At 33.7% G+C, this 9,527-nt stretch overlaps 1 long non-coding RNA gene across 1 annotated transcript; it reads left to right on the forward strand.

Moving 5' to 3' along the window:
- The first annotated feature begins 5,423 nt into the window (after positions 1–5,423).
- Positions 5,424–8,826, forward strand: LOC135087372 (uncharacterized). The gene is made up of 5 exons (XR_010260778.1): positions 5,424–6,007; positions 6,247–6,423; positions 6,529–6,652; positions 6,888–7,073; positions 7,724–8,826. It is a non-coding gene; the product is annotated as an uncharacterized LOC135087372 (long non-coding RNA).
- Positions 8,827–9,527: the final 701 nt, after the last annotated feature.

Raw genomic sequence — 9,527 nt, forward strand, 5'->3', positions numbered from 1 at the left:
GTTATAGGTAATTTTTTATTTACACTTTTGCACATACAACTGTACAGTGGCGGACTTAATGCCAGGTGGCATTATCTACCAGTCAACCACAGGTCGAGTAGAGAGACTAAGGCGGTGCAATAAATATGACGTTTAATTAATATACTTACATAGCATTAGATAAAATAAATAACATAAGAATACATATTAATATAATAGACATAGGTAATCTGATGAGTCTGATTAAATTTCAATTATTAATAAAACCTTTTGATTGGACTCGGGCATTTTTTATTATTCACTTACTTCATAAATTCAATAAATATGAATCAATCACTCAATTATAATATCTCATTGTTGAAATTGTAGTGTTTCATTGTGCACATCAGAATGGACACAATGAAACATTTCCAATATGTTTGTTTTTATTGTTTTGCTAATTGATTACAAATTTATTAAAAAAAACATAAATGACATCCGATACCTACCCAACTAAGTTAACTATGTAGCTTCAAAAAATTAGACTTGTATCTGTAAAAACAAAAGGTGTACGAGATATTGAATTGGTAGTGTTTCATTGTTGACACACAATTAATTATTATGTTTCATTGTTGAATTTGAGGTGTTTCATTGTGTACACAACAGTGGACACAATGAAACATTTCCAATTTATGTGAATTTATTTTTTTGCTGATTGATTAAACATCAATTAAAAAAAAACATTAATGCCATCCTATACCCAATAAAATTGCCTACATACCTGTCAAAAATTAGACTTCTATCTATGAAAATAAGAGTTTTATGAGACTTTGAAATTTTAGTGTTTCATTGTTGAACACATGACCCTACGTATAATTATTGACCCTCTCTACGTCCAATGGCTCGTCACTCGCAGGCTCCAAGCCTTGTAAAGGGCCGACTCAACCAGTTTAACCCTGTCAAGGCTTAAGAGCTGGATGCACCGAACAAGGATGTTCGTCCCAGCCGTTCGATACGTTGCCTAATCGATGCCTGGTATGGTAACACAGAGTCGTTCAGGAGAGTGCAAGAAAGAGGTGCAGTAACCGCAGTTAAGGAACGGCTGGGACGAACAAGGGTAGGTGCATCCAGCTCTTGGGTATTTCGCCAAAAATGGTCAATTTTGCCTAATTTCCTTGGTACGAAATATATTTTTGTTTTCAACTATTTTTAGTTTCCCATTGTATTAGTTAACAAAAACTAAGCTAATATATCTAAAAGGGGTGTCATAATTCGTTTTAGAAACAAAGTTATAAGGTCATGAATTTTTGGTAGCCAAGGAAATTATTATAATTATTTTTTTCTCTAAGTTTTCTTCTGTGGTTTGCTTTTTTTTTGTTCGACTCATTTTTGTGTACCTTCGCAAGCAAACATACCAATGAATATTGTATCATTACGACCTTTTTACACAACTAAGGAAGATAAATTCAGTAGATTGAGTTAAGAGTTAAAAACAAGTTGTTCTATATCTATTCTGATACCCATTTCTTAAAATGTAAATTTTAAACTTATTCCAATAAAGAAATACTCAAAATTTGACTTTACGCCGAATTAAAAATGGTCTTTTATAATTTCCTAGGCCTTTTTATGCCACGGAAAACAAGGAAATTATGGCCAAAGAAATTAGATTTATGCCTAAAAGACACCACAGACAAAAACCTATTTACCCTATGCATTTACTATTTAAATCATGGGTTTACCCCTACAGACACTACATCTGTGTAAATAAACAATAAAATTAATCCATTGTTTAGCTGCAAAAAACCGTCCAAAGAAATTGACTTTTTAGTAAACAAAAACCCAAGGAGGGACCTACTTATGCGATTTGTCGCGAAACTGTTCAACGAAGTACTGTCCTGCCTCGATGGCCTCTTGGGACGAAATGGCCGAGTGTAACGGTGCAGTGCTTTACATTCTAAGTTCTTTCGTTTCGTTACTACAATGGTCGAAAAGAAGACCCAGGGAAATTATACTTTTGACTCGGACAAGAACTTAACTGCACTTTATTTCCTTCCTTTAAGTATTTGACATTTAAAGTTTTTATTTTCCGATAGCCAAACGTTTCTCAAATATAAAGAGAGTGCTATTAGAATGAAATTACGCTTCAATTTGTTATAATGTGCCTTCATTTTGGCAAACAACAGTAATGGACATAACAAGGAAATTAGAAAAACTACTTTTGATTAAGTTTTTCTACGGTATTATTTGTAGTTTCTGCTATTGCAATAGCAAAAACAAATAAAGCTTTTGAATAACTTTCCCATAAAAATAGTTTTATACATATAAATATAAAAAAACATGTGTTCGCCTGCCTGGACACAGAAAATTTACTGTTTCGGCGAAATACCCTTTTAAGCCTTGACAGGGTTAAACTGGTTGAGTCGGCCCTTTACGTGGGCTGGGAGCCTGCGAGTGACGAGCCATTGGACGTAGAGAGGGTCAATAATTATACGTACATTTTGTACTTTTTCGAAGATAAGCACGAGAACGGTTTGTCCAATACATAATATGTATTATGAATTTGGTCTTATTCAATGCAGGATTAAATGCCCTTCAACCGTCGTGAAGACCAGTTTTCGATAGGGTAGGTAAGTCCTTTACGCGATATAACCGTAAAACCGAAAAAACGCCCCTTTCGGGGGCCCCCACCACTTAAGCACAACTCCGTCGAAGTCGAAAATTTAGGATAGTCTTAATCCGTCAAGGCCCGCGAATCTAGACACAATAGATAATCAATTGTTATGACATTAATTAATGCCGTCTGGGACTCAAGCGGTTAATGGGTAACAAATGAAGCCATTTAAACAATAAAATCTTTTGTAGGAATTATTTCCGATTTCAAATGTAATTCTACTGGCCTATTAGGCAGTTCGATTTTTTAAGTTTTTTATTTAACTGATTGAGTCCCAGACGGCATTATTAATGTCATTATCTATTGTGTCTAGATTCACGGAGCTTGAAGGATTAATCAATATTGATTTCTATTATTTTCATTAAAACGTCATTAGCAGATTAGTAACTAATAACAATGTCAGTTACCAACTAGTTGGTTACTTCATTCAATGATTAAATGTTTTATTTTTTTATATTTTCAAAATAAAAATTATTTAAAAATATTCCTAGTTATATGAGTATTAATTTACATACTATTCTCGTATTGAAAGCGGTTAATAACTTCATAAAATAACATCAAAGACTTGAAAGATCACCTACCGAAAATTCAAAATTTCCAAAGCTTGGTACATGCAAAGCGGCACCCAAAGGCACAAGAATTGTATGTCATCTTGATCGCCGTGTATGGTGCAATAGCTCATGTGAGTACCAGCCCTTCAGTTCTATTCAGTTTTAAAAAAATCCACTTTAAGTGTTTTTTTCCATACAAATGAAATTAAAATATTTTTTTTCTCACACATGGAGCTACTCATACCCTTCATACTATATTAGTAAAACAAAGGGAGGTATACTAAACATAATACATATTTTTATTGATTAATTTCTGACATTAAGTTTCTATGGTATGGGAGCTTCATTTTCAGACCACCGTGCGACGGGGACGGGCCGTCACAGTGAGTGAGCGAGCGCGACAGCAATACAATTACGCGCGAGTGATAAGGATGGGTAGCATGGTGTCATTGGACGAAATTCTACGTGTTCGGTGACGATAAATAGAGAGAGAGAAGGAATAAAACATCAGTAAAATAATAATTAAATAAGTAAATAATATTTTGCCACCTAGGTATATTTTGTGCCAGCACGGTATTATTACTCGTAAATAAATAGGTATATAGGTAGGTGCTATTATTATCGCGAGTGACGCGCAAACGAATGCAACAAAAAACCTAAACCTAAATCACAGACAATCCTAAATCTTAAACCTGTATGTGCAAGTCGATTAAAATGTAGGCATATTTTTGAATAAACTACGATACGAGTACGAAAAACGAAAACTAGATTTTGTATTTTTTACGAACAGTTCATTTGATATTTACTTGACTGCTCCAGAAGGAGGGTTATGTTTTTTTTACATAATAATTATTTCTGAATATTTTTATGGAAAAAATAAGTTTTTTATTGATATCTACCTTTATTACTGCATGTTTCGATATTGTCCTGTTTTATATACCTAATAAAATAAAATAAAATAAATTAGAGTTTTATGATGATAATTTGTAGCGGGATACGAACCCACGGTTCTGGATATTGAGCGTCGGCTGTGATCATTGTGCTACTTGGACATTATTATACCGTGACGAAATTTTCAATAGCGTCTCTAATCTGTTTTTTGCTTAGTTACATGTCTTCATAAACAAAGCAGTAAACTTATTGGCTTTAGCGCCATCTTTTGACATAGCACGCCAAATAAATACTCCGCTCAAGTTGCTAGAATAGAAAGCATTAGCGGGTCGCAAACCGCGGGACGGTCAAGTCCGCTGCGGCACACTAGCGCGATCTGTTATCACCACTAGGAAACCAAGCGGGCCCGAGCAGTTTCAAGACTTAGGTCGGCCACATTTCGACTAAGGGATGATGCATCTGTACTAGTATTATATTATCTGTGGTTATATTGACATACTCGTACTTGTACCTGGACACCCTGATATTCCGTCGACGCTGAGGTGTTTGATTGACACCCGGGACATTATCGACCGGTTATTTTCTCTGCCCTGATTCGTTAACCCTGCATCTTCCCTCCGCTCGACCTCTTCAACTTTATGCTCGTGCTGTGTTGGCTGTCGCCTTCACACTCTTCGCTTCGATGGCGTCACCCTCTCTGAGGCGTCTGCCTGTGTCACCCACGTGGATCAGTGACGTCCCCTGCAGGCTGGGGGTGTCGTCCTAACAGTCTTCCCCTGTCAATCAGTTCGTTCAGTCAGCGGTATCATTCTCTCTTCCTTCGTTTGGTTGGCTGAGGAGGCTCCTGTTCCGAATCAGGCGCTAATGTCATGGTGATTCCAAAGTGATTACGTTATATCGATATACCACTCTTACAGTAATGGGGTGATATTTTTCATATTCCATTTCACTTTGCTTTCCCATCTTCTCTTACATTACTGCACACGTAAACACTCATCATATACAATATCGGCTTACCCGGGCAAATCTATCAAATTTTGGATTCATTTCAGTAGCTGCTTTGCAATTGCTTGCTGCTTTAAAATGCTTGCGCTGCTTGGGCTTAGAATTCATTCATATTCATATTATTTATTTGCTAACTAATTGTAGCTAGAAGATCGAATTCGCCCAGTAGGGCGATCTAACTACATGAAATGGTTTTTATTTAAAATAGAAAGACCCGTGTCTTTCTATGTGTCTAGGTATGTCTTGACGCGATATTTATGAATGAGTTACATTATGTACTCACCGCTTGACGTTTAGTTATAATGGGTGGGACGCGAATGATTAAAATCTGTTTTTAATGTTATACATTTCATGTAGGTAGATGGGGAGTAGAAGGGAGAGTGCATAACAAAACTAATCTTACTAACCATTGGCTTGCCTTTAATTAATTATAAGATCAAATTAATGTTATGGTACTATCCCATGTGCCAACCTCACCTGCTCGCGCCAACAGCCGGCTGTTGGCGGCAGCGGCGTGGCTCACCGCGAGAGTGAGACGCTCCGCTGCGGTGCTCCCTGCTGTCTTACTGACGAGGCTCTGGCTTTAACTAATATTTATGGCTGTCTTTTACTAACATTGTATGTCATGTTATAGAGCTTGCAGATGGACTAACCAGGCTGGCAGTGTGTGGCAGCTAACTTGTTTATAAATGTGGAAACATCTCATTCACACAAAACACAGATGAGCCGTGCAATGCTTTGATGTGTCTCTAATTATACATCGATGTAAACTCTAACAATGCATAGCCAAATATAAATCTAATTTTAATATGTTTTATATTACAGATGACAAACGATTTATTAGTAATATCACTGTTTATATCTTATCTGGATAAGATACTCAATTAGACATCAAGATGACTGTCACTCGTACACTCAAAAGATACTAAGAGTAAGTATTAAAAATATTAATAAAATTATTATTTAATTTATAAAAAGACTAGCTTTTGCCCACGGCTTCTAATAATAGCCTATGTGTTATTCTGGGTTATAAACAATAATACTGTAAAGTTTCGTCAAAATCCGTTCAGTAGTTTTTGCGTGAAAAAGTAACAGACATCCAAATTTTCGCATTTCTTATATGTATTAGTATTTTAATCTGTACTACATATTTTATATTAATTATTTCAGGTATAGAAGCCAAAAGAGAAACTTGAGTGATGCAAAAGTTAAAATTGCTACGATGGTGCTCACCACATCTACTCGCAAGTCAAGTTCCTCAAGAAGAAGCATTAATAACGCAGCCTTGACAAAATAATGCAAATTTGAAGAATTCATAAACATAAAAAGAACTAACTACTAATTAAGGTAAACGCAACTTCAATCTTCAGATTTATATTTATATAAATTATACAATTATAATTGTCTTATTACATTTCACTATTAATAATATTAATATGCCATCTATTTCAGGTATAGACTAGAAGAAATAATAAAAATTAAAATGTAATATAATACTTAGCTACCTACGTTTCGCTACTTCATACTGAACTGAACCGGAGCCTGACAATGCACCACACGACCTTTTTCTGATTATGTAAGTAAAACAATTTTACAACTCAATCGCAATAATCAATAGTAAGTGTTAAGATACCATAAACATTAAGCTTGGACATATCTTTGGAGTACTCAGCCAGTGTTCTTTTTTCTTTTCACCAACTGTCGTTGTCGTCATATAACCTCTCTACTGGCAGGTGTTCACGCGCGCCTACTACCTTTGTTTAAAGGCATTTTTTTTATAAAAAATACATTTAACAAAATTTAACCAACAGGTAAAACGCCATGAATAGAATAGAATTGATCACATCTCACAAGGAAGGAGGAGTGATATCGCCAAGAAGAAATTACTGTCTCAATGCGTAAAATATTACTCTACGAAGCAAGAAGGCTAAGAATAAAGAAAGAAAAGAAAGCAAAACATAAACGCAAGACTCAAATAGTAGTTCACGACACGACAAGTAAGTGTACCTAACATTATTACGCTAAACGACCAAGAAATATGAGATAAGTAATAGGCTAGATGACAAAATTTCAATTATTTGTCCGTCAGACAGATAATTAGAAAATATTAGACTCATAATTTTTATGTTCTTTTATAATTAAATAATAACAGTGCTACATCGAGTTGAAATGGCGCTATACGTCACGCTTGAGTAGAATTTTTACTCAAAAGTGATGTCACGCGACATTTCAACTCAATTTAATACTGTAATTATTCGATTATAGAAAAAAAAATATGAGTCTAATATTTTCTAATTATCTGTCTGACGGACTAAATATAATTTTAATTTCATTACCCAGTCATCATCCCTATTGTATATTATTGCAAATCCATTTCCGAGACATGTTCAATATTACTCTTATAAAATTAATTCTATGCATAATTTGAAATCTTATTTTAAACGCAAATGTCACACAATAAATGCCTGCCGCATTTTATTTAGATGTCACTTTAACTAATAATTAGGTATTATGTGATAATACTACCACGCATCCACTCACCTCTATGTTGTCATTTCTTAATTACCTATAGTCCTTTTTTGCGAATAAAATATAAGAGAATGAAATCATTAAAACGAAATAATTACAACTGTCTTTTTATTTCCAGGTTCATCAGTATCATGGAATTATCGACATTGGACTTGAAATCTCAGTTGCGGTTCCGGTATTGGATTGACGACAGCAGTCAACTATCGATGAACACTGATTTGAAGATGCTTGACGTTCTACAGAGGAAGCAAGAAAATAATAATTAGAGATATTTACAGATTAAAACATAGTAGTTATGCACTTTTATTCAAATTAATATTGTTTACTGATCAGTAATAATAACATAACCCAAGACTTGTAGCAGCTTATGCTGAACCTCATCATGGCTCTTTTGTTTTTTTTTTTCTTTATTTTTTCATTTTCTAATATTAATTTACTGAACATAAAATGCCAGCTACTCGGATATGTAGGTGACTTAGCTAGCTTAGGACTGATTTTTTAATCGTTGAATATCTGCTGAAGAATAAACATTTTGACATATCTCATACTATTCTTCAGTTAAAAGTTATACGACGGTTGAGAAATCAGCCCATAAGTTTTTTATAAAACTGAGGTGGAATTGTGTAAAGCAATCGTTATCATTTGACAGTTACGTACGTAACATAACGTACGATTATTCTGTCAAACACTTAAACTGATTTTATCGTTCGTTATGAACTGTCAAATGATTACGATTACTTTACACAATTCCACCTCTGATCCAGATTCTTTTTTAATATTTTCATTTATATAGGAAAATGTAACATAATTATTTAATTATTTAGTTAATGTCAATTTGCATTCATATTATAAATAAATATTGCACTTGAAATTATGATTACATAATATTTTGGAATTAAACATGTCTTAGCTAAGTAAAATTACTCGAATTTCACTATCATTGGAATTTAATATTTTTCGCTTATATTAAAATCGCAGCTTGATCCACTGTCATTCTAGGTAACTTAGATTTTTAAATCCGACTCTGTCAGCACTGAAGCTACATGTAGCACTTTTTTTACTTATAAGTTTGTCTTTTTATTTAATGTACTAAATGATAGATCAATTACGAAAGTAGATTGCTCCTTTACAGAGACATAGTAATATTACAGTCAAATGTATGCTTTCAAAAGTTGTAGAAAATAATTGTTTAATCATTATAAATATACTATTTGAAGCAAATTTTTGTTTTTTCTTCATTAATTAATTAATAAACACAATGTAGGTTGAGTTATAATCACACACAGGCTTAACTGTCTCGCACACAGATTTAAATATCTAACACACAGACTTAACTATCTCGCACACAGGCTTAATATCTTTGATATCTGTTTCCTAAACAGCTTTCATTTAGGTACATACATAAGATGATTAAATTTTAATAATATGACTAAACTAAACTGCACTCAAACTTTCATGCATAGAGAAAAGTAATACATAGGAAACTTTCATGTAACATAGTACTCCATTAACAACGGTAACTAGAGAATGCTTGGAAATAAAATCGATAGGTGGCGCATTCTAAATAGTAATCAATGATGATAGCGCTACGATGCGCCTCCTATCGGTATTATTTCTAAAGCATTCTGTAATTTCAGCACATTATCATGATAGACTACATTCATTCTTCACGACAATTAAATTAATAAACAAGTACACTAGCTATTACTTTTATTATTATGAATGCATAAGATTTTACAATAGAGTTGATTATTATAAAATAATTTGTAATTTGTTAGGAGAATCTCATAGGTACCTACTTCCGTAATATATAGCCAACAAATAACTAAGGTAGATAAGCTAATTGAATCAAGACATATTATGTACGACAACTGAAACCTTTCATAATTTATTGCCTTCTATACATAATATTATTGCTTAAA

The sequence above is a fragment of the Ostrinia nubilalis genome (assembly GCF_963855985.1).
Source record: "Ostrinia nubilalis chromosome W unlocalized genomic scaffold, ilOstNubi1.1 SUPER_W_unloc_1, whole genome shotgun sequence".
In the NCBI taxonomy this organism is placed as follows: domain Eukaryota; kingdom Metazoa; phylum Arthropoda; class Insecta; order Lepidoptera; family Crambidae; genus Ostrinia; species Ostrinia nubilalis.